We start from the raw sequence: 26,275 nt of genomic DNA, 5'->3' as shown, positions 1-26,275 counted from the left end.
TACGGCCCGCCAGGGTCCTCAATCCAGCCCCTGGTATTTACAGAACCCCCCCGCTCCCCCCCTGCCAGGGGTTGTGGGGGGAACCAAGCAGCCGCAGATGACTGCCTGCCACTGCATCCGCACGCCAGCCCCCTGGTTAAAAAGTTTGAGGACCCTTCGTTTAAACTATCCCCTGAGATCTTTCCTTGTGCCTCTGAGGAAATGGTGACAGCGTTTTGCTTGCAAGGATGCAGGCTGCTGATGTGGGAGGGGAGAAAAGAGGGAAAGCACCAGGATCCATCTCTGAGGCAGGCAGGGAGTTGTGGCTGGTGTAGGTTATCTGCAGAGGAGAACAATGTGAACTTGGGGCCCACCACCACCACAGAGACAGCAGTGTTTGAGCATTCCAGGTGAGACCAGTAGTTTTCCCTGGGGAGGGTTCTATAAGCTTGAGGATGTCCATGTGCACGGAGAAAGGGAGATGAGTCCTGTTAAAACTGTTCAAACCATCATAAAACAAACACTTTCTATGGCCTCATTGATACAATCATCTACCAAAGAGCTTACAGGCAAAAGTGAATTAGGCAAAGGAGGTCTTGCCTGGAGCTTACACAAAAGGGAAATGAATTTGCTTTGATGCCTTGGGCTGGTGCTTTATTGCTTTAACAAGATTAGCATATTTCTGGATTGCTGACTCAGATTTCCAACATCCAAATTTGAAGGGATGTGAACCCTTGTTAAAAATAGCTCTACAAGTGGATGATGAAATGACTGTCAGAAGGGCCAAAGTCAGCATGGTCACTCCTGAGACTTATCTGTGGTCTTACAACATCATTGATTTATGAGAGCAGAAGAAAGGGTCCTTCCTGGCTAGAGGCTTCTTTCCAACGATGGCCCTAAGCAGGCTCTTTCAATGGGAAAATTAAGAAGAGTACAAACGTGGTACCTCTTCTAACAGTCTCGTGGGCTCTGACTGTTCTTAGCTCAGGCAATTTTGTAAGCCTGTTGTCACTTGCCTATTTAATAACATCCAGTAGATCTCTCTTCCAAGAACGTATACAGCCTCCTTTTGAAACCATTAACCAAATCCACAACATCCCCTGGCAAGCAGTTCTACAGCTCTACAATTTGATATGTGAGGAACATCTGCCTTTTGTTAAAGCACCAGCTCCTAGATTGTGTTTATACTTTCTTCTTTTTTTTTGATTATAATTACTTTTTTAAGATCATGTTCTAGACCTAATTGTCTAATTGACTTAACTGTGAATAAACACATTAAAATGTGGATCTTACAGACTCAGGGACTGGTAATCAAATAAAAAAGAACTCATTATTTATTTTGTTTTTAAAATGTTGTGGGTATTAGGTAGATTCATGATTTGAAAGCCTTAGTCACTGATTTGGGGGCTGTTGGTGGGATTGTCAGGACTGCAGAAGGCTGCATGGTGATGCTTTAGCTTCATCCCAAACTGCCAGCATTTACAGACACATCAAACTGGCTAAGTGCACATGATGCCAATTCAGGATTTAAGTGAGCAGGGTGAGAAGGAGACATCAGTCAATGTAGTGTCATCTCAAGGAAATGTAAAGAACAGCCCTCAGTCCTCCAGATTTGGAAAGATTATCATTGAACACAGCCTGCTACATTGTCAATGAGCCTTTCCAGCCTCTTGAGGTATCCCTGGGGCACTGGGGCAGGGACTTCGGATTAAAAGCTTTCCAGCCCATGCTGCAGAGGATGCATGTGTTTGGTGGAAGGGAAACTGGTGAGGTGTCTGTTTAGGACACTGGGGCACTGAGCTAAGTCTTGACAGACTGGTGTCCCAGGCCACATTGTCAGGCCAGTTTCGTTCTTTGTTCAATGGCCATAATTACCCCAAACTCCTTCACCAGAAGGTCTGGAGATTCGTGGTAGTCTTTGTTTTTGTATTACAATGCACAAGCCACTTGGAACATCCCATACAGCGGAGGAGTAGTCAAGATCCATCCTCTCTGAACTAGATGATGACCATACTCAGATTATGGGAAAAAACACAGTGATGCCACCCAAATTGTCCTAAGATGATATCTAGATACCCTGTAAACCACATATCAGCCCTCTTTGGAGTCCCACACCAATGGGGTGACTGCTCGGCTAGAGAACTGCAGTCACCAAAGCAGTGTTTTGCATTGACTGGCAGCTCCGAGTGATGTTAGCACAAAGAAGTGGCCTGGGGTCTCAGATCCTGCTAGCCAGGGAGGGAGAGAGAGAGAGAGAGACAGAAACTTGGTCAAGACCACTCAAAGCAAAGGCAGATTGGACCAGTAACCCTAAGGGTGGAAATTCCCCCTTCTCCTGTTTCTGTGGTGGAAAGGCTTTCAGGGAATGGCCATAATGTCACTTGGGTTCTCAATGGCTAGAAGTTGCAGCAAAAGATACTCCAATTACATATAAAGAAAAAAACCCAAAACAATCCAAACAAAAGCCCCATGAGAGTGGTTAGGCAAAGAAAAAGGTCGCAGAGAGGTGGTGGAGCCAACTGAACCAACCTGATATTAATGGATTTCTTTTCAGCCTCCCATGCACTTAATTTGGCCTCTTGATAGAGTATGTGGATTCAGGAGGAAAATCTCCATTTTTCTTCCAGAGATACCACCATGCTTAAAGAAAACTCTGAGGCTCTACCTCAGTAGTTGAAGATGAGGTATCAAGAAGGAAGTTGGAAAGGAATATTCAGAGGGGAAGAAAGCATTGACCTTGTGGAAAGACTTCAGTCCTCCTTGGTGGGTTGATATGGAGATCCATCTCCTGGCACGGGGCAAGATGCAACTGAAAAAACAGGACAAAACTGGGGAGTGGCAGAAGAGTCTGTTCCTTGGAAGAACAGTCCAAGCAAAACAGACCTACACCAATTTCTCTGCTGTAGAAACTGTCCCTGTTCAAAATGGAAAGGGAAAATGCAAACCCCAGAGCAAGGGAAGATGAATCATACAATGGTGAACTGTCCCCTGACAGCACTACATTTCTCCAGCTCCCCTGATAAATAGGCCCCTCAGCCTCTGCTTGACCGGAGATGTGCAGGCAGATGAATGTCTCCCAACCCCAGCCAAAGAGCTAATCTCCTTTTGCTATAGATCTGGAGGCTCCTGGCAGCAGTGAAGGATAAGTGCACTCAGCAGGGTCCCAGGCTGGCTGGGGTGGAGGGATGGAGGGGAGGCACTCAGGATGGCCCCATGGGAAAGCAGCAATGGATTTGGAAAGAGTCCAAGGGGTCAACATGAAAAGTCTTTCCCCATGGGAATGGACTTGTGCTCTTCAACCACCCTTACCCAAGAAGACCTCCTTGCTTACAGCCTACGAGAGTAGGAAAGCGGTCAAGGCATAGGCTGGTGATATTCTGTCTTCATTCTGACCTGTGTAACTGAGCTGTGTAAGTGAAGAGGTTTAAGCAGCTACAGCTTTTTAGTGACCTCTTTATTCCTTCTTCTCTTGTCTCCATGCTCAGAGCCCTGGTCCTGACCCAGGGAGAGCAATGAGAAATTCTGCTTTCAGTTGTGAGAGAGAGACACAGTGCACATCATGGGAATGGGTTTCCATCTTGAATGGCCTTAAGTAGTATAGGTGAGAATATGGAACGCCTCCAAGAAGACACTGCAAGCCTCTTGCCTTTTGTATAACATATTGTCTGCTTTTTCTTCAAGACCCACTGGTTAGGTTGGCATGAAATGTCTGTGCAAAACCCGAGGTTAAGTAACAAGCCCAGTGTCAAAGAAAGGGTTTGTGGCAGAACTGGAAAAAGAACCCAGGTGTGTGAATGTTGGTCTTTTGCAGACCAAGTTTCTACCCAAAGTGTCCTGCCTCCATGTTTGTCTTTTGTTTTTTTGTTTTGTTTTGTTTTTTACACGAGGAACAGTGGGTGAGGGACATTGCCCTGTGGAATAGGACAGCCAAATACCTGCTTTGCACAGGTATAAATAGTTGCATGCATAGCAGTAGGAAATCGGGACTCTGAGGGAAGTGTGGAGACAGGCTGTCATTCTACAGAGAGTTCAAAAGCACCTTGTTCCTGTAAAAAAAAAACACCACATTTTCCACTCCCTCACCTTTGCAAGAAAAATTCGATTTTCTTCCTTCTGTTCAGATCTCTTCTTTTCACCCAAACTGAAAAGTCCCTTGGATTGACAGTACAAGCCTGTTGGTTCTGGAGGAACAAAATGCTGGAAGCTACAGAAATGCAATAAATTATCAGACCTTGTTCATTAATACATCAGCTGCATTAGTAAATCTGTAAGCTCTCTCTCATACCTTTTCCCCAGCATCCATCAAGATCAGCCTCCGGACTGATGGTAATTCAGATGGCTCCTCCTGTTTGCTTCATCCATCGGTGACACTAGATTCTCCCCCTTCACGTGGCTTGTCCTCCTTTCTTGCCTTTTAGCTGGTTTGTTACCTTGAACAGGCCAGAGGGGCATTCTGGGTGGTGTTTCAACAGCAGAAAAGTTCACAAGATGCCGGTTATTCCCAAATTCATCTCCTTGCAGGTAGACCATCAATTTCAGCAGCAGAGACTTCAGGGACTCACACCAGCTCATGCACCCACATGCCCACACAAATGCATACTCAAACCTTCAAGCTGCTGCAATTAACAGGACAGCTTTTAATTGGCAATTACAATTCCATTAAGCTGGGTCTGGCAGATCATTTCCTCTGTCAGGAAAGCCCTGAGGCAGGGAAGATTAGTGGCTGGCAGGATCCAGGCTCCTGCACCCGAGCTGTGGAGGAAAAGACGACGGGTAGCAGCTGTGCTTTCTCAGCCAGGGAAGGTGGAAAAGAGAATTAAACTTGCTTGCAACCCACTTCTCTTCCCCACCCAAGGCGAGGCTGTATCCCACCATCCATCCCTTGGGAGGAAAGCTCAGCGGCACCAGGGATAGGGAAGGCAGAGATCAGACCAGGGTCCATGGAGCAGAAGGAACTTTGGCCCCCAAGAGCGCCTGTGAAACAAACACTGGAGCTTCTGGTTGGAAGGGGAAAAGCACATGCAGCTGGCTGCAACACTGTGGCTCCAAGGACAGTCCATTGCATGAAGGTTTGTGAGGTGTGGATATAACATCTGGACGCTGCTGTACTGTGGGCACCTTCAGGACACCAAGAATTTATCAAAGGAGGTTGTTCAGGAACTTTACAAGTTCTGTTCCTGGCTCTTCAGCAGACTATGTATTTAACCTCTCTATGCAGCCACTTACACTGATGGAAATTTCATCCTTAGCTTTGCAAAGCACTCTGAGATCCCAGTGTGTCACAGTTCCCAAACCAGGGTTTATGCACCCATCCTTGGTTTGCAGGACCCTGACACTGGTCCAGCCATGCTCCATAGATCCCTCTGAGCCCTCTGCCACATGGATCCGTGCTGTCCTGGCTCTCCCTCACCAGCAGGCTAGAAACATGCTAGCTAGGTGTGTCACTGGCATGAGCCAACTCATGTGTCAGGCATGATGGTCTCTGGGTTGACTTGCAATCTGGTTCAAAATCCTTTGGGATTTCTCTTTAATGAGAAATATTCTCACTCTTACATCTATGTAGTGTCAATATTCCCTTGGTCAAGAGTTTTCTCCCACAGATTGCCTGTAAAAACATAGCCATGGTAACTTTATAACAGGCCAGATGAATATTGCCCATCCAACCATCCTCAGAGCCTGAGGGAGGCCAGAGGCCAATCCCAATCCAACTACACATTTCCAGGCAGAGCCTTGGTTTAAAGGACAGGTTCGGAAGCAGAACAGTACTTAAAACTGGGCTTCAGGGCTTTCAGGACAAAGGCCACCTCAATGTGGTGACTCAAGAGTGTTCATGGCGCAGCCAGAAGGAGGGAGCAGTTTCAGTCCTAGCAGAAGTCACTGACAGTTTGTAAGAGGCAAAGAGGAACCTGTTGGGGTGTGTGTGTGGGGTGGTGCTTACATGTTGGCCATCCCCAGCACCTGTAGGCTCTGAATTCCCAGAGGACATGGTGAGGAGGAGGGGGTTGGAACGCAAAGGGGTATCCATGAGCACAATGATATTTTACACTCCCAAGAATCCCAGCAGGAGGTAAGAGACCAGAGAACACATTGGCCACACCATTGTGGGGCCATCTGTCAGTAAGCGACTCTCTCCATGAAGGCAGCTTAGTCCTGGAGCCTCTGAGCAGTTTGCTAGCTCGTGTGCAGCACTGCTTTGTCAGATTTGGGATCCATTTAGTGCATCAGCTACTTGTTTTCCCTGCCTGAGCTGCCAGCACTCTGTCTCCATCCTGGCCCTCATCTCCCATTGACAGCCAGAAGACCAGTTCTCATCATCTCAGGTTCTGATCAACCCCTAGAATGCAGATGTTATTGCTCTCTTAGCAGATTTTCATGTAGATGGATTGATGCTTTCCCTGACTTGGAAGAAACTTCCAATGAACTTCTACAAAGTGACCTCTTCCTTTTCAGTCCCAGCATAAAATTCTCCTTTGATGAGGTATCTAGAGGCTCCCCTGATTGCTTGTGAGACATATGGTCTCTACACTCTTCCCTTTTATTCTATTGCTTCGAACTTTTCCACCTGTCCATACCCATTGGAAGCTGTTTAGGGCCAGGACCTTCTGTCCTCCAGCTCTTATTTGTACTCAGCATCGGTGTCTCTCTGTTATGGGATGCTCACATACTTATATACAAATAAATAACATAAACGATTTTCTCTACTGCTGGCAGATCTAACTCTATAGATGGATGGGAAGGAGAGCTATTGAGCAAGAATTCCATTTTAATACCTCATTCAATAGTTCTTGGTGTCTCTCATGCTTCCTCACCTCTCAGACACAAAATTCTATGTTACCAACCCTCTGACAGTATGAGAATATGCAGATACTATTGACTTCTGCTATGGTCAGTTTCAAGATTTATTGACCTGAGAAGGGAATATTGACCTGAGATGAAACTGAGGTCAATGTGTGGATCTCATGGGAACATAAATTTCAAAATTGACCCACCAAACAGAAGTCAATAAATGAATGGTTAATATAAACATTGTCTTACAAAAATTAATTCTCGGTGACATGGGTTCACATGCAATTTTTATTGTGAAATATGGAAGGCAATATTGGTTGCCGTGTCTGAAGAATGTGAGTCAGTGTCTGATTATCGAGAGTAATGCAGCTGCTGGGAATGGGGGGAAAGGAATTGGATGTGATTATAATTTAATCTCCAGTGAGTAATGGAGCAGTCTCTTGTTAGCTAGAGTGGGGTTATGAAGATAACTCTTGAATGTGCTAGACAGGGTAAAGTTTAAGCGTCAGGGAGAAAGTTTGCAGAAGGTGGCAGCTCATGACATTGTTTCACCTGTGTTGGAGCTCTTCACAGATCTCAGTAAACATAATGGGTGATCCTTTACTCCTTTCAGTGGACCTTCATTCACAATCTGATGTTTGCCAATTTATACAGTCTTCTGTCAAGGTGTGCTACGAGGAAAAAATTTTTTTCAGGTCTCTTGATATCATTTGTGATGTGTGGGGACATGTGGAGTGCAGGTGCTGGGATCTGCAGGTCTTTATGGCCTCATGTACACTCTTGCAGTCCGTTGTTACTATCCACAATTCCCTACACACACAAATACATCCCATGTATTTGTTTATTCAGTATCTACATTGAATTTCCATGTGGGCATTTGCAAGTGTTTTTTGTTGTTCACAAGTGTCTTGCAAATTTTGCAAGTGTTTAAAAGCATTTGTAGTGGGAGAACTACAGTCTTTATTTCTTCATCTTCTTCTTCCACTGCATCATAACATGCTTTCATACATCTGTCTGTGAGTTTTTCAGTCCATGCAATAAAGAACAAAATGCTATTTCAGTTTAGGAACTCATTACCTGTGCAACCACATTTTTGAGTTCTTGAGTGTTGATAGATTTGGTCACAAAGGACAGCTTCCAGAGGGCTTGAAAAAAATATGAGAATTAGGACCACATTAGTTTTGTCATTATCTTCTTTCTTCAGTTTTCTTTAGGGTGATCACTTCATTGCCATTAGTTATAGCCTGGTACTGTCTACAGCCAACAGATTTGATACCTTGTTGTGCTGGGGCTGTGTTGGTCTCAGATCAAAAATAAGACTAGCAGGAATAAATGGAGATTAGAGATCAGAGAACAGAATATAGGGCAATTTCTATGAAGATTAGCTCTAGTGGGAGAGAAATCAACAGTGATACTGATCTGCTCTGGTACTGAAGATAAGTTTCATTTGACCAATCTAGATACCTACAGTGTAGCTATCTCAGGTGTTTCCCTCAAAACTAATTTGACTAATTTCTCTTTATTGTTAATGGAAAGCAAACTAGCACTTCAATGGCATGGCTTATCCCACTTTAATGATCAAATAAATTATAACTGAGATGTGCCTGTTTCTGAACCACTAAAGCCATTGTGGTTTACAAAACCACGAGGCCATTTTTCACAGTAGAGACAGCTGAGAGAGAGTCAGAGAACACTGCCATTTGGATCCAAAACTCACTGTCATCAGAGGTGTCTCTCCATGGGCAGGTTGTAGGTCAGACAGCAACCGAAACTATAGTAATCCTAGCATCTTCTAGTCTTTCCTTCACCCAGTGAGGAGTTGTTCTGGCAGTGCCTCTGCATCCTGCTCCACTCTTGGACATCCACCTAATCGGTGTTTCATATGGACATCTCTGGAGACTCTCAATGCAAAGTGATGTCAGGTCCATGGCCTTCCAGGTCTGCAGTGCACAGCCAAATTGAACTCATCTATCTTAGCTTTAAATCACTGTCTAGATTGAACTTCTTTCAATGTTTAAACCACTCCAAGGATTTGAATTGCAGGGCATATTTAAGAGTAACTTAAATTATTAAAGCCCTTAATGTTTGGGAGTTTTTTAAGATGCATTTTGGACCTGTCAAGCGAACAATCTTAAATGACAGATTGATGAATTCATTGTCCCTTACAACATCTCCAGGAGGAGAGAGGAATATGGCTCCCAGTGAAACCAGCTTTTCTAACAGACAGAGACACAAGTTGCTTTCTACTTCTCAGCCTTTTGGGCCATTAGCACTCTTCTGGTGCATGTATAGGCAACATAGCAGGGTCTATGTCAGCCATGGACTCTACCTCACCCTGCTGCTGCTGAGGATTAACCCTGGGAAGGGCTTGTCTTTCTAGTGACAAGAACTGTGCTTCAACAGGACCTCCTAGGAAACTGCCTTCAGGGACAAGGGAGAGGAATGGAGCTGGCAGATCTTTAGGAACAGTCTCCATAGAGTGCAAGAGCTCTTAATCCCCAGGTGTAAGAAATCAGGAAAGAAAGGCAAGAGACCATCATGGATGAGTTGAGACCTGGTGGTTGAACTAAAGTTCAAGAAGGGAATGCACAGGCAGTGAAAGCAGGGACAGGTATCTTGGGAAGGGTACTGGGACACTGCTTAGTTGTGTAGGGGTTCGGTCAGGAAGGCCAAGGTGCAGCAGGAGGTGAACTTAGCAAGGGATGCAAGGAATAGTAAGAAGGGCTTCTACACGTATGTCAGCCAGAAAAGGAAGGTCAAGAAAGAATACCCACTGTGATGAGCAAGACTGGCAAACTGGTTACAACAGACAAGGAGAAGGCTGAGGTACTCAATTTTTTTGCCTCAGTCTTTACTGGCAATCTTTCTTCCCACACCTCTCCTGTTAAGAAATGCTGAGAGAGTTGGTGTTGTTCAGCCTGGAGAAGAGAAGGCTCTGGGGGGATCTTACGGAGGCCTTTTAGTACTCAAAGGGGGCTTATAAAAAAGATGGGGACAAACTTTTTAGCAGGGCCTGGAGCAAGAGGACAAGGGGTAATAGTTTTAAACTAAAAGAGATTAGATTCAAACTAGATCTAAGGAAGACACTTTGCACAATGAGGGTAGGGAAACATGATCACAGGTTGCCCAGAGAAGTGGTAGGTGTCCCATTCATGGAAACATTCAAGGTCAGGTTGGATGGGGCAAGCTGGTCTACTGGAAGGTGTCTCTGCCTATGGCAAGGGGTTGGAAATAAATGACCTTTAAAGGTCCCTTCCAACTCATACTATTCTATGTTTCTATGATTCATAAATCAGGTCTTCTTCCTGGCAGGGAACACCTGTTCTGCCAGGTCAACAGCTCTGCTCAATCACTGTAAAATCAATTTCAGATCCACACACAAACATCATATCCTTAGACCTTGTCTTGACCCTCACAGATTGGTCCTGTGTGAAAGAATACAGTCATATACTAGAAGAATTGGTGCAAACCATCTGAATAACGAGTTGTGTGAGATATGTAGATAGAAAAATTGGTCCTCTGGCTTACAGTTCAATTGCTTATTGCCTTCAGCCTCTTCTTTTGGGTCTCATGGTCCAGGCTGGACATTTTCTTCTGTAAGTGAATTATAATGTGTTGGGAATATTCCTCATTCTTCTTTGCATGGGAAGTAGCAGAATCAAGGTCACTGGGACCACAATGGTATCAGTAAATTTAAGAGTGCCTGAGAGTGTTTCCAGCACTGGGACTCAAGTGTTAAACTGGTCAGTTGTTAGAACAGCCCTGGACATACTAATGAGCTAGCATAATTAGCCCATTTTCAAATGCTTCTCAGGAGTTATGACCAGCCACCAGCCATAATCACCATGCAGTAGTGGACATCTTGTTTGAAGGATATGGGATTTCAATAGTACAGCTGTGGGTTGTTCAGTGCTGGCTATCTTCAGGGGCAGAGGACAGTCCAGGCACATTTAATGCATAAGAATAGTCTTAAAGTCTGGGCAAAGCCCCTGATTTTTTTGTTTTGCTTTTTGCAAATCTCAGCTCCCAGTCAAGAAGCCGCTTCATGAGAAGAGCCGCCTTCTGCAGCCTTCTGAAAATAACAAACAGCAGAAAGATCAAAAATCCCGGAGGGATGGCGGAGCTTCAACGTTAATGTATATGGAAAGTTGTGCTCATTGCTGGGCTTCTTCTTACCAGACAGATATTGTCAAATGGCAGCGAGTTTATATAAGAATAACCGACAAATGGCTGAGGGCTGGAAGGATTGATTTACAAGGGCAAGATGAAAAGAGCTGAATCAGTACAGCAGTGATCAAGACATGATGTGACATCTCCCTAAGTATCTGAAGGGCGTAAACACCAAGAAGCAGTGTCTTTGTGGGAAATGTCTTGTGTCTGCTTAACAGCCTGCTTCATTGAGATGTAGCAGGCTACTTACTGTCTATTAAAGAAGTGCCACTTGATCATTATCAGTGTATTTATAGAGGGTCTAATGGCTTTAATAAAGTGTGAATTGCAAAGGTAAAGAGCAGTAGAATCAAAGCCATATCCCTCCCAGGTGAAAGAAATGCAGCACCTTTTTTTTTTTTTCCCCACAGATCCCTGCTCTGGGATGAAGTCATATGCCTGCAAGCAGGTTAGTTAACAGAACTGAAGAGAAGCTGTCTAGTATGTGGTATGTCCTGCAGTGGAGTGCTTCATTCTACTAATTATCTACATATGTTAAAGTTTAGCATTTGTACTTCAAATTCATTTTAAAGCAGGGACTTGCCTGTAGGAACTTGCATGGTCTCAGCTGAAACCACTTTCTCTTCTAGCTGGGGTGAGGGTAGAGATTCACAAGGGTGGAGTTAGCCTTTCCTAATTTTAGGTGCTCATCAATCCATTAACATGTCCTTGATTTGAGTTTTCAGTGGACATCAAGGTATGAGTTGTCTCGTCCTAGAGCAGATCCCTACTTGGGTCAGAGGAGTCTCTGACTATCCTGGGAGTTCAGACAACTAACTTGCATGTGGGCACTTGTATTTCTTAAAATTAGGAAAGGCTAACTCCACCCTTGCCAACTGGTCTGCATACAGGTAGAACAGATTTTCTCCAGCAAAAGAAATCCCTCTTTTGTTTGGATCACATGGCTCTTGCTGTCAAAAGCCATGACTCAAACCTCTCTTTAGTGCATCCTCACTGTCTTCCCTTGCACCACAAGGAATTGGTAAGAACAGCAATGGGAGCTAATGCTGGCTGCTTTGAGAAGGGTTGGTGTTGGGGTTGTGCCATCTGACATGCCCATGGATTGTGCTGGATCCTTTAATAGCATGCAGAGGGTGCTAATTCCCTCTGGAGGTGAAGCTCATTTCTCTATTTTTCCTCCTCTATCCTTAGCTCGCCCCTGGGCTTTAAAGAGAAGCCACCTGGCTGTGCTCCTCTCTTGCACCTGCTCTCCCCTGGATTACATATCGGCCAGAGCCAAGACACAAGTAACTTAAGAATGTTCCCTAATGGAGGCTGTGCTGCCCTTATCTCCTCCTGACAGAGGCAGGCGAGTGTGTGAAATGTAACCCCCTGCTTGCCGCCAGCGCAGGCAGACCCTTCGTGCCTGCGTGGAACTGGGCTGGTGTCGGGCAGCCAGAAGGAGACTGCTGACAGACACAAGAGCCAAGGGCATCCCAATTTGGAGCTGTCTCCAGCCTTTAAAGGACTAGGAATGGACAGCAGCTCCCTCAGGCTCATATCGCAGAGAGATGAAGGCTCCTGTTATTTTTGCCCTCAGCCATGTTCCAAACCCATGAGCTTTCCTAGAGGACATCCAGCTCATTAATGAGATAATCCATTGCTGTTTCAGGGCCAGCTGCATGCAAACTCAGAGAACTTGTAGGCTTGGGATCTTGTATGCCCTCATCTACTTTGTAAGGAAGTCTAGAGAGTTCTCTCCACTGCAGAATACTGGTGCAAAACTTGACTTTTCCACTTTCACCTTCTCATATGTCCAAACACACTGAGCAAAAGCCTCTTCCCTTAGATCTGAGATAGTGGGAACAAATGTTCAGAAACAAGACCAGGGGTCCAGGGACTTGAGTTTTCTGCTGTTGTACTTGTTATGTGTCCTCAGGCATACCATATATCTTGCCTACTCCTCAGGTTTTTGGTGACGTAGGGAATTATCCCACAAACACTGAATTACACCTATTCCCACAGGAATTGTGAAGATCAGTTCATTGTTCAACCATGACTTACTTTCAAAAAAACCTGTAGCCCTACTCATTAAAAGCTGGTCTCAAGATCACTAAAAGCAATTGAAGAGTCTTAGTGGTTGATGGGGGTTTTGAATCCAGCATGAGGAAAGGCAGCTTGGCCTTCTCCAAGCTTGTAACTGAAAAGCCGGTAAACTGCACTCGCTTGGTGTGTTCCTTGCTTCCCAGGTCCCTGCTTCCAAGCACACTATGATATTGCTTCTGTTTGCATTCCCATGATGAATCCCTGAAATTCTGGACTCTACACATGCAGAGAGAGGCTCTGAAAACCCACATGGAAGAGAGGGCAGTCTATTTCCAGCCTAAGACTTTAAAGTCGACCTTCTAGGCTGTTTTCTCAGCCACTGTGTTGGACAGTTAGATTAAACATGAGTAGCTGAAGTGGGCACTGCCTTTCCCTGAACAAACCATTGCCATCTCTGGCGCTGCCCAGATATCCTTACCACGCTTCGTTTAGAGACTGCCAGCTGGAAGCTTAGAGAGATGTCTTCTCCTGAACCTGTGCACAATGTAATGCTTTCATCCACTCAAACCCAGGGTCCAGCCATGGGTGCCCAGAGAGGTGGGACTCCCCAGTGGGCTGGGGAGCAGAGCCTGCAGGCAGTGCTCAGCACCACGGACAGAGGCAGGAGCAGACCCGGGGGTCAAAGCCAAGCCTGGGGATGGGGGTGACAGCAGAGACCCCAAACTACTTCTGAGTTGCAAAGGGTGCTGGTGAGAAGCATCTGAACCTTGAAATACTGTTAGGGTGCTGATTTGGGAGATTCAACTCAGAGCAGCTCATATGTTTAAGAGAAAGGATGAGGCTTCATGTTTAAACCTCACTGTGTTTCTGCCCATCCATCCATCCATCCATCCATCCATCCATCCATCCATCCATCCATCCATCCATCCATCCATCACTGTAGATCACCTAATGTTCTCTCTATCCATTCCTTATTAAATCATGAGCTTGTCTTTGCAGAAGCTGCTTTTAGGGCATATCAGACCCAGACTCAGCCTCAGTAGAGTCTATTACTGTAACACAAACTATACACAAAAGTCAGATTCTTCCTGGACCCATTCCACCACTCTCCTGCTTATCTGATGCAGTACAGAACCATACATGTTTCCATCTAATCAGTCCTGTTCTAACCCATTTCTGCCCGCTCCTCAAGTTCAGTCAGTGGAACAGCAGAAAGAGACCTTGCTGCCATGCTAAGGCCTGTGCTGCCTTCTACCACTGCTGTTCCATTTTTCTGTCATCTTCGCTCAGCATTATAGTCCACCAAATACCTCCTTTCCCTCCCATTCTTCCTCCTGTCACCCTCACCCTCTCCCTTTCCCATGCTGTCTATAAGGCAGTTGAGGGTGAGGAGTGTGAGAGATGCTAAGGAAGAGCAGGAGAAGGTGGAAACACTCAATTTCTCTACACACCAAGGCGCCCTGGAGTCACATCACTTACCTCAATATTAGATTTCCCCCATTAATGTTGCTGCAAGTAGGGTAGCTGAAGCCCCTGTTCATGTGAAGGGAAGTTGCATCGCCAGCACCTGTCGAACACCAGCCTAGCACTGGTGTATAATTTAATGGTCACTATGGGGGGAAAGGTAGAGGGTTCCTCCCACCCTCTTTTTCCTTTAACGGAACATTATCTAAACAAACGCACTCCAAAACTGCTGAAGCGCAGGCAAATAATGACATGGGAGCAGGAGCCAGGCATTAAAAATTCATGTCGGCGAATATTAAAACTTTTTACTTAATCATGTCAAGGCGCCAGGCAAATGCAAACAAATGAGACCCACTGAGCGCTGCCTGCGTGGGCCAAGACAGAGACGAGCCACTCACACTGCTGGGGAGAGACCTGCATTGCGGTCCCTGTCTCTCCTGAGATGTCAGGCTCAGACGGGAACAGGGGAGCCAACGGGGTAGTTAATTGCTTGGTGTCTCTAAATGAGCTCTGCAAACTGACAACTCTGAAGAAGGCAGCTCACTGCATGAGCTGTAGGGTGGGTACGTGGTGGCCAGGAGCAGCCCCATCCCTTCCCACATGCTGTGCTGTCAAGGCTACTGAAATGGGGGAACATCTGGCAGGGAGGAACTCCAACCCCCTTGTTTATTTGGGCCTGTCTTTACTAATTAAAGCACCAGCCCCTGTCTGCTCCTTGCTGTGCTGTTGACAACAGGCTTGTTCACCAGGAGTTGTATTGTAATGATACCCAACAAACTCAAATAATGGAGCACTCCCTGCCACCCTGGTGGGGATGACCCCATGGACTGGTATTTACAGGCAGGGTGGGCCACCATGGAAACAGCTTGAATCCCTTCCTGGAGATGGTTATGTTAAAGAAGAAGAAGTTCCCTGGGAGGGTGAGAGCAAACAACCATGTCTCTCCTAAAGCTGGTCCTAAGAATCTTGATCTCCCATGCATCCACTGCAGATATCAGAGCCCTCTTTGACCAGCGTCCTCTATGCTGTTTAAGGCCCAGCTTACTTTTGCAGATCTGTGCCTATGTCCCCTGGGGAGCTGGCAGGAGGATGGCCCTACTCCAAATTACTGTGTTACACCTGCATCATTTAGACAGAGGCAGCATAACATAAAAGCAACCTTACTGAAGCCAACCTATGATTTCACTGGTCCCATTTTCAAGGCAAGGCATGAATGAGGCTGAGTAAAGTTGGTGGTAAGAGCTCTTCAATTAATCTGTTCCAGCACCATCTATCACTAATTAGGTAATTTTCCTTGTTATGCTGCATACACTTTTAATGCACCCTGTTTACTTAATGACTCCTGTGATCCCCTTAACACAATTACTGGTAATAAGCAACTGATGAAGAAAAGGATTAGACCTTGCTGTATGATGCTTTATTGGAAGTGCACTGAGCATCACATTTTGATTTTTAATAGATAACTTCTCTAAGTAATTGATTAATCATAAACTCACAGACTGCAAGAGCCAGAGATAATTTTATGGCACCTAAAAAAAAGGAAAGGATCTAGACGATGTAATAACTAGCAATCTAGAGGCAAATAAAGGAGGGGAATGTTTGATTAAACATTCAATATATTTTTATCGCTTTATGTGTTACGGAGCTGCCTTGATTGGTTTACCGTGCGGGAAGAAACATCATAATAACAGTCAAGGCAGGTAGGTGTTCATGGGGCCAGATGCACCCTTCTGTGAGCTGGGTACCAGGCTGGCAAGATGGTCAGAGGAGTGATTATGAGGATTATTTTAAATCGCTGTTTCTGTAGCCCAGATAAGCTGTGAAAAATGAAGCTTACAGCAGGATGTGATGCTGTGTCATACCACAGGTAATATTTCTACACCTGGATCCTAATGGTGCTGTCCCCAGCCCAGAGCTAGGCAGCTAGGTGCCCTGCAGAGTGTCCTAAGCAAGGTTTCCTGAATATTGGACAATGAGCACTAAGTATAGGGTTAAAGTGGCCCTGCTTTGCCAAGAAACACTAAATGGTGATAGGCGTGACATAAAAGCTTAGGCTGCCTCAGTGCAGACTAATCAAGGCTGAAGGACTCCTGGGCTTGTCCAGAAACACTATGTGAACTATCTGGAAGACATCAATGCTGGAAATTATGGTGTTTTGGAAAAACAGGTGTCTTCTAGGCCAGGACGGTACAAGGCTGGGATTTGGAGAGTACAGATGTAATTGCTCCCAGGGTCTAACTCAAACCTTTCAAGCAGTGGAGAATCTCCCATTGACTTCAACAAGCCACAAGTGAATCCCTCTCTTCTCCATGATTATACTGGTGTCCCACAAAAAAAACCAAAAAAACCCAAAAACCCCCAAAAAAACCAAAAAGCATTACAGAATTATTTGCTGAAGGATAGTGCTAGAAATGGGAGAGAGAGGTTGCAACTATGAGCTCTGACATGAATGGCTTGCTACACATCAGTCCTGGTAATTGGTCATGGATATACAGGTAGCTCATGTAAATGACTTTTAATATTTTAAAATTAAGCTGAACAATGTATGGAAAAGTGTTGTTCAGCCAACAGCCCTGCCCCTCACCTCTGCTGCTATAGCTGCTGTCTTGGACCACAGGTCTTCCATGATGGCAGCTGTAGAGAGAAAGGAGCAGCCTTGGTTGAGTTGATGATTATGGAAATGAGAAGCCCTAAAGGTGTTATTTTGCTCCAGCTTTCCAGTAGTGCCAAACCCATGCACAGGATAGGGTAATTCCAGCCTGAGCAGGCTTTTTTTCTCAAACCTTTTTTCTGCAACCCACCACAGCTTTCCTTCTGGAAATCACATGAGCTTTTGTCAGCAGTCAGTCCTAGGACAGGCCAAGCGTCTTGATTCCAGGATAATTTCAGTGGATGGCTTCTGGTCCCCAGTGTGGTGGCAGAAGATCCCACTGTGCTTGCACAGGGCCGAGGGGAGCTAGAGTCTAACCTGTAACCGCCCTGCTCAGGTACAGAGGGCAGTTCATGACCCCTGGCATACTGGTGCCATGCTTCAGCAGAGGTACAAAGACAAAAGGTCTATGGGAAAGCAGGAGTTACTGCCTGAAAGTTCAGTAGGGGCCCATAAAACTGTAATACAACTTGTGCTTCCTCTCTTATGGGAAGTGCTTTGTGTTGTGCCCAGCCCTCTTCTGTAGTGAACACCACACCATGAAGAGTGTCCTCTGATCCCTAGAAACTTTCCGGGCTCTGTGGCCTGGCTGGAAGCTCCCTGATGCTCCCTGCAGTCTCTCCATCTTCCAGCAGTAGCTGCAAGCTCCTGGATGTGTGCTCTGGGTCTTTCTCTCTGCTTCTCCCCCAAGCAGGTGCAACAGATCCCCAGGAATATCTCCCTCAAAGGGTCCTACTTCAGCTCTCTTTTTACAGAAACATAACATAAACAGGGAACAAACAAGTAGCAGAGAAGATGCCCACTGCATCTCCTCACACCATTGAGGGTGAGTGGTTTCAAGGTGACAGAGGTCATTAATTCAGGCAAGAATCAGGGAAGCCCTCTCCTGGTTGTGCATGCAGGTAGGTATGAATCTGGCTGGCACAGTGCAATTTATGCAGTGGCACATGGACTTTTGATTTTTTTGTACCAAACTTCAGAAACTTTCCTGGAGACTGCTCTGTGCATGCAAAGCCTCAAGCCAGGCTTGAGGGCTGGACATAAAACAAGTCCCAGGTCCTGAAATCTCACCTTGCTAACCTTGCACTGGGGCTAACATGTTGTGGGTACCGGCTGATTTGCTTCAACCTTGTGAAAGTAATTCATCCCTAGACAAAAGCCAAAGCTGGTAACCAGTCTGTAAAAATCTATGTGCTGGCTCTGAGGGCTACAGATAGGAAAACAACCTGAGGCAGATGAAGAAGAGTTAATAATTGGGGTGCAGGGGAAGACAAGAAGGGGCTTGGATTACAACACAAATAATAGATAAATCAAGCAGCAGGAGACAGTTTCTTCAGTGCCAGTTTATTTATCATTGTTTTCTCTGGGCACTGACAGGCAAGGAAAATGGGGTGGGCAAGCAACATCATCTGGCTTGATGGATGAGGCGTGGAGAGGGAAGGAGTCTCTGCCAGGCCTTGGAGACAAGGGAGGCGGGAGGCAGCCTGGGGAGCAAGGCACTGATGCAGTGGGTAGTGCATGGTACTTGGCATTGGGTGGCCATTCTCTTTCCCAGCCTTGACCACCTCCTCAGGGAAGGGAGCAGCTGGTATAGCAGGCAGCAAACTGAGACCAGGTATCAGGTACTTGACAGGTATGAGATCGAAACATCCTCAGAGCCAGGATCAGCATCGTCACTCCCTACTGCCAGGGAGCTAGGCTTTACTTACACCTTTGCTGGACCCTAGAATTCTTTAGCCACTATGACTACTTTCTTTCTAATACATATTTTTTATGTGCACAGGAAAAAATGCACTGTACTTGGTCTGAGTGCTGTACACTCCAAGGAAAACACAAGAGCCCAGATCTCTAAAAGTCCTTAAGTCTCCTGTGCATTTTGTGGATATTCCTCCTATTCAGGTTTTCCAGGCTTTTCCAGGCTTTTCCAGAGTGGATGCTCAGCTGCCATTTAAATCCAAAAATGCTTAAATACCCAGTCTCCCAACACATTCTTTTTCTTCTGAGATGCTTAGAGCCCTGGCTCACCTAAAAACCTTGGAAGTCCAAAATCTACATACTCAGTCTAGGGACGGGACACTGGCCTCATGTGAAGGGCTTGAAACTGGACAGCGAGCAACACTCACCCAGAAAGCCAGACATGGGAACAAGGGCTGAAGGAAGGTAGAAGGGAGAGGAAAAGACACATGGCTATAGCTGCAAGGGTCCTGGCTACTTAACTATTAGGTCCAGAAGAAAGGCTTGGGATGCATACAGGTCTGTCTGCAAAAGGTTATGGGTGTTTCACCCATCAACTGCTGATGCCTCGAGCGCGGAGTTAACGCTGATATAACGAACCCACAAGATTGTAGCTGTTACTTGATTACAACTCACTTGGTCAGTGCTACTGTTGGCTTTCTTCTCTGTCAGGCATTTGTATTTTTTTCTTTGACCCTTCTCCTCAGTGCTTGAGTGCTGGCTGGTTTAGCTGGCCACCTTCCAGAAGCCCCTTGTCAAGGGTGAACATCCTGAGCAGGAGGCATTTAATGGCTTCTCATTGCTGTGTCAAACAAAGCCAGAAGTCAAAGTAGCTCTGTTGGCCATGCTCCAGTCCTCATGGATGAAATGTTCAAAGCTTGCCTGTCTTGGTTGTAGCTGATGCTCAGGACTCTCAAACTATGCTTGGGATATCTGTTAAGAAGAGACTGTGCTTTTCCTATCTGCGCCTGTGATCATCTGCTCAAAACTTCCTGGAACCAGTATGTCCCAGCTCTTTTCCTCAAGCAATTGAGCTCTAGATATTGGGGTTCTCTGCTGGAGGGGTTCCCTTGAGGTGGAACATCTGCCAGAAGACCTTGCAAGTCAGATAGGGTAGCTTCATCCACTACTGACAAACTAAGTCCCATTTAGGCTTCTCAATACAAGAAAAAAAAGAGATGTTAAAGAAGATCCAGCTGAGAGTGCAACAGGAACGTGAACCACTACAAAGATGCTGCTTCCTTTTGAAAGAACCAGGGTTACTTCCTCAGCTCTATTAAAGCAAAGCAAGATGGGTGTAGTAAGCCGAGTATATTGCTGAAAAGTGAGCTGGTAAACATCAAGTGGGGCCTCTTTCTGCTCACTGTGGACCAGGCTGGATTTACCTCCCTTAAATACAGAAGTAACAAGCTGTGACTGTGGCCACAGATCCCAGTCTTATGATAATTTCCAAGGGGCTCACAGATCCTTGCATTGGCTTGGGCAGAAAATGTCCCTGTGACTTTATAAAGAATGATAATTTTGGTTCAGGTTCTGGGATTTTGTCACTTCTGGCTACTTCTATTATCAGAACCCACAAAACAAAACTAATCCATGTAAGGGACAAGGGGAAGGAATGGAGTGAGGGATGTAGCAGACTTACTGTGAAGCTTCCAGGCTCCTCCACAGCTGTAGGGGACTAATTTATTTAGAGAAATTCCCTCCCCCCATAGCAGTACTTTCCCCATGCAGACCCCTGTTATGCACCACATGGCTGCGTTTGCCTTTCCCATCATTGGGGACTGCAAATTGATGCAGTCCTTTGGCTGAATTGAAAATAAAGGAGTTTCTTTTAATGTCCCATTAAAGACCAAGGCAACACTGCCTGGCTTATTCCTTTTTTTTTTTTTTTTTTTTTTTTTTTTTTTCTAATTTTTTTTCTTTTTGGTTGGCTGTGAGGAAGCTTTCAGAGTGAGGAGGGATTTCAGTAATTACCTTCCGATTCTGCCCCTGATACGGTACCCTATCCCAAAGCGCAGGCCCTCCACGCCTGCCCTTCATCTGAAACTCCAAGGGAAGCAGTTTAACATGAAGCCACATTGATATTCAAATAGATTATCATGCAGGCAAATAGAGGTAGCATTCCAGCCAGCAGCGTGTGAAAGAGCAACTAATGGATTAGTATTTATGTTCAAGTATAATCCACATTTTAGGATACTGCATCTAGAAGGGACATATGACTAGCTCCTTTTTTCCAGCTCCACCCCCCCACCCCCTCATCCCCACCTCACCCAACCCATCTCTCTTCTCCGCATCTTCCTCCTCCTCTCTGGACAGGATACAGCATCCTCCTGGCACCGCTGAGCTTGGCAAAACTGATGACAGGACTTTAGGATCCATTAGAAAAACAAATTCTTAAACAGTGCCTTCTAAAATCAATCACTTTTACCTTTAGTGGGATTTATCGCTAGCCTGTCTACCCCTTATTGCAAAGATTCATGTCTCCCAAGAAGAAAAAATTACCAACTGGCTAAACTCAAGGCTGGGGGCACTGGCCTCTCCTCTTCTCCCCACGGAGGGGTGATGGGTGCGTGCAAGGGGGATGTCTGGGCTTGCAAGGGCTAGCAGTGAAGGCAATAGATCTGGCTTTGTGGGGCCTGATCCAGCACAGACCTCCTAATGGAGATGTGGCACATCCCTCATCTAGGCTTTCCAGTCCAGAGCTGGTGACCAGCAACACTCAGGAATGGGGAGAAAGATGCTGGAAAGGTAATAAAAGCAGAGAGATGGGGACGTAACTACTTGAAATATTATTAAGTTGGGATAGTTAGGAGCATTTCTTCCAACCTAGTGGGTTTCCTGAATTAATCCCTGCTTGCACCAGAGAATTTCTTTTGTATCAAACATCTCCTGACGTAAAAATTGTAAGGAATGCACAACACAACATGAAAAACAACCAGTTAAGCAGAACAGGAAGGGTCATAGCAGCAAGAAAGGGCTTCATGGTACTGGGTGTCATGTATAGGTGTAGGTGCACATAGAAGAAAACTTTCCAGACAGAGATATACACAAGAGAGGGAAGCAATCTCCCCAGGGATGGACTTCAGCAGCACAGGGAACAGCCCTGGGTGGGTTTTGTGCTGCAACTGAAAAGCTGTCCATACCTTGTACCCTGTGTCTGGGTATATTCCTCTAGGCTTCGGATCTTACTTCATATTTATGTGAGCTGCTCTTCCAGTAGTATATCTGGAGACTGGCTGAAAGAAAGCTAACTGTGGCCACCTAACACCAAGGAAACCAAGTTGGCATGAAAAACATCTTCTAAGGTCTTCTTCCAGCTAAATATTGCAAAAGGTTTGAGATTTCATATCCTTGGGGAGGGAGAGTCCTGTTGGAGATACTGTCATGGCTTTTCTCCCTGAACTGTTCCATTTAGTAGTCAGAGAAGTACAGACAATGTCTCTCTCCAGGGGCCTATTTTATGAAATATGGAAAGCTTACCAAAAGTATGACATATTATTGCAAATTTTAAGGGGCTAGGTTGGTTCCAGGGTTCCCTGGGTTTCATTTCCCATTTGACTCTGGTAAAAGAAATTATAGGAAAAACTCTCAGGCATCTTTTTCCCAGGTAAGCCCTGCCTCCAGGCATCAGATAAACTGGCACAGATAAGAAATAAATTCAGCCCTTGGTTTTAACCTCCTGATGCTTCACAGTGTCTTTTCTCCTCACTTTGATCTGGTCCAGGTGGGCACAGGCAGGCTGGGCTTACTGTGTCGCTTGAAAGTTGAGGAGGTAGAATAGGTATAAATAGGGAAGGAGGAGGGTAGCGGTGCAAGAGGCAAGTTGGAGCCTCCTCAACCCCAGGGCTCTGAGCATCCTCCCCGTCTTAGCTTCAGGGACAGGAGGGGATGATGCCAGAACATTAGTAAATTCAGAGAGAAGCTCATAATTCCTATCGATTCTCAACCAGCCAGTGTGAGGTGTATAAAAATGCTTGTTCTATCATTTAGAAAAATGGCAATGTTATGATAGAACTGATTGATTTTCCTCTTTAGGAATATTCATAAACACTGGTTCCAAGAACCGATAAATCCGTCCCCTGCGCAGAGTAAATCACTCCTCAGCGCTTCCCAGAGCGCTGGGGGCAAGGGAGGTTGTTATTTCTAATTCCTTTCAAAGGAGCTGTAAATAGGGAGATTCTGGGGGTACAGGGGCTTGGTGGCTGGGTCACCCTCAGCCCTTCATACTTTCTTTCTAGGGGAACTTCAAAAGCCCACCTCTCCCATTCTGTCCCTGACCGGGCAAGGCTGCTGAAAGAGGATCAAGAGCTCCCTCCTTGGCCCTCAGCTGGGAAGTACCTCTTGCTCACACTTAATTAGCTGCATGCATTTTTATTTTGTCTGCAATTTCCAGTTTGCCTCCGCTCCTCTGCTAGATGATATGCAAATTTGAAATCCAGCTGGGATGTAAATCCTCCTTCCTCAAGGAGGCTGCCCCAGGCAGCATGCCATCTCATTGTGGCCTTCGTTGCTCCAAGCACAGGACGCTTTAGCCCTTCTCAGGCACAGGACCACTGCCTGCATGTCTGGTTTGAGCCACCCTGGCAATCCCTATCTCCTTCTCAGAAAGGGCAGATAATAATGCTCCTTTCCAGGGAGCATCTAAGAGCCTATCCAGAGAACCCTGGGCACAGCTCACCTCCACCTCCAACTCCCTGCTTGGGTTTAAGGTTGGATGCTTTTCTGCTTCATGGATCTACAAGCCACCTGCAAGCAGCTTTCCCCCATCCAAGACCCAGCATGGGGCTTTTGGGGTGGAAAAGACATGGTGGAACAACACTGCAGGTGCATTCCCACCTGAGCGTCCTGCCCTCTTAAGGGAGTGTTGTCTGAGACCTCATCAAGAATTTGTCCCAGGCAATCCTGGAAGCACCTGGTCCTGCTGGACATTTTGGTGGGTTAAATAAAATGCCTCCGATTGCATTAGCTTGCTGTGATTGAGGGAGAGCTTGTCCATCCTTTTCCCTGGGCTTGTGGTAGCATTGACCAGATAGTGGATCCCCTGCCTGCTGGTGTTTTCAGCCTGCTGCTGGATCAAGTGATTCTGGATGTGATGGCTGTGCACACAGGCAGCCCTTTCAGGCTGGCAGAAGACCATGTGCCAAGAGAAGCCACCATATTCGTGCCACTCCTCACTTCCCTGGGCAAGCACCTGAGGTTATGAACCACCAAGGAACAGTCCTTGCATGCTCTGGAGGTAACCCCACAGGGTACATTTCTCATGGAAAGAATTAAAAAACAGTGGGGAAAATTAAAAATTCCTACAACTCTTTCATCAAGGTATTTGGAGAGAGACTAGCTTTTATAGGGCTACTTGATATGATTAGAAAAAACAAGAACATTTTCAGGTTCACGAAATCTTTCCCTAGAAACCCAGTCTTGCTTATAAGCTTTAGCTCATCGCAGCTGCAGCCACAACACTACATCACCTGTATAAATTGCTAGAGCTGCAAAAGAATTAAAAATAAATGCATTGTCACTTGTCCAGGTCACTACTAACATCTTGCCTAGAGAGTAATACTGAAAATGTGGATTTTCAGCAGCAGGCAGGATGTTTCGATAACCAAAGAGGAACTTTTTCCACTGAGATACAGAGGGGAGAAAAAAAAAAAGAAAATGCATGTGTGTCCCGGTAAAAAATATTAGCGATTTTTATTACCTTTTAGATTTTACTTCTGCAGTAATCTATTTTAATGAGGTCAGCCTGCCTGGCACCAGGTACCCAGTCTAAGTGGAGTAGTTTAATGTCAGGATCAGAGAGGAGAGGAGCACCAAGGAGGGGGTGGGGGCTGGCCGTCTGAGACACAGGGGCCCTATATCACACAAACTTACGGTGTAAAAATTGACTCGGTTTGCACATTTTTAACTGTATTTGAAATCGACAAAAAGTGTAATTATAAAAAGGGATATATCTGCTGGGATAAGTGGGGAATTTGATGAAGCCACTTTGAAAGCACTGTCTTTTCTGTAGGAAAAATATGCTTATTAGTGCACAGTAAAGATTTATTAGATTATATGATTATTTATTAGAATATATGTTGTAGAGAAGCGACTATATTATCTATATATTTCCTGTATTATAGCTATAGATAGTCAATATTAATACTGCTGCAATTTAAGATTACATTTTAGAAAGCCATTTTTACCTATGTTGTTCCTGTCCTTTAGGGAGTAGTTACATGTGTTGCAGTCAAAAGATGGGAAAATAAGGAAACTTCTCCATCTGCAAAACTGTTAATTTATACCCAGAAGGTCTCTCTTGCTGGAGACAGGGTTGGGCCTGAGCCCAAAAGATGTTCAGCATGAGAAATGTAGGGTCCAGCTTTCTCCAGCCTCCCTTCTGGTCTTGGTCATGGAAAATGGTTCATATCTACAGTGCCTGGAGGTATTCTTCCCTCTCCCCATGGTAACCTTTCAAGTAGATGTGGACAGCCCTTGAACTTGTTTACAAAGCAGGTGGGCCAGGCTGACCCATGTAGGACACATCTGCAGAGTGCTGCCTTTCGTGGTCAACTGAGAACAGACAGCTCCTCTGAGGGATGTTTCTGCTTCTCCTTCCTCTGCTTTTGCACCCAGCTGGCAAGACAACTGCTCAGTGTGGGTTTGGCCCTGCTGCCTTGGGCTGTGGGGTCTACCTGGAGCCTTTCAAGCAGCTTGTACTGGACCACACAGGACAGAAAACAGGCTTTATAGTCATTACTGTATGATACTTGCTAATACATTGAACTGTTCCTTGCCATTGTATGTCTGCTTGGTGTTATGTGCCTCAGGGACACGTAGAAGGGAGGAAGGCTTACAGACATACATTTGATAGAGAAATTGATAGACATCTATAGTGGAGATGGGCAAATGACTGGAGGGAGATTTGAGACTAGATAAATATACTTGGGAGATAGATTTGGATGGGTACTATCTGTCTCAGATAAAGATCAATATATCTATAGCGCCTTTACACCCATCAGTTTGCTATTGATGGCTACCTGACTTATTTTATCTTTTCTGTTTTGCAGGTCGAAAGAAACATTTTATCTGCAACCACACACATACAAAGGAAAGTGAGAGCATCAGATACCCAAGAGACAGAGGCTACAGAAGCCCTAAGCTCAGCATGTACCCTCTCTCCTGCTTGCTCTGTTCCCCATCGCTCTTTGCTGCCAACCTGGTGTTGAAATCCATGAAGTCCCACCACCAGAGAGGTGCCCAGATCCTGGGATACTGAGTTAGAGAAGGTGGGATCCATCTATGAACCGGTATTTTATCCAGGACTCTCATCCCTGGCAGCACAAAGTCTTGCTGTTACTGTAAAGTCCAAGTAATAAGCCCCTGGGAATTGCGCAACAAATTGCTTAACTTGCTGTTTTCACTCCATCGTCTCCCTTCCATTTCTTCCACACCCAGCCCCCATATACATGAGCCTCCCACTGGGGT

This window comes from Falco cherrug, chromosome 3 (genome assembly GCF_023634085.1).
Source record: "Falco cherrug isolate bFalChe1 chromosome 3, bFalChe1.pri, whole genome shotgun sequence".
Lineage (NCBI taxonomy): Eukaryota > Metazoa > Chordata > Aves > Falconiformes > Falconidae > Falco > Falco cherrug.
Note: the sequence above shows the minus strand (reverse complement) of the source record.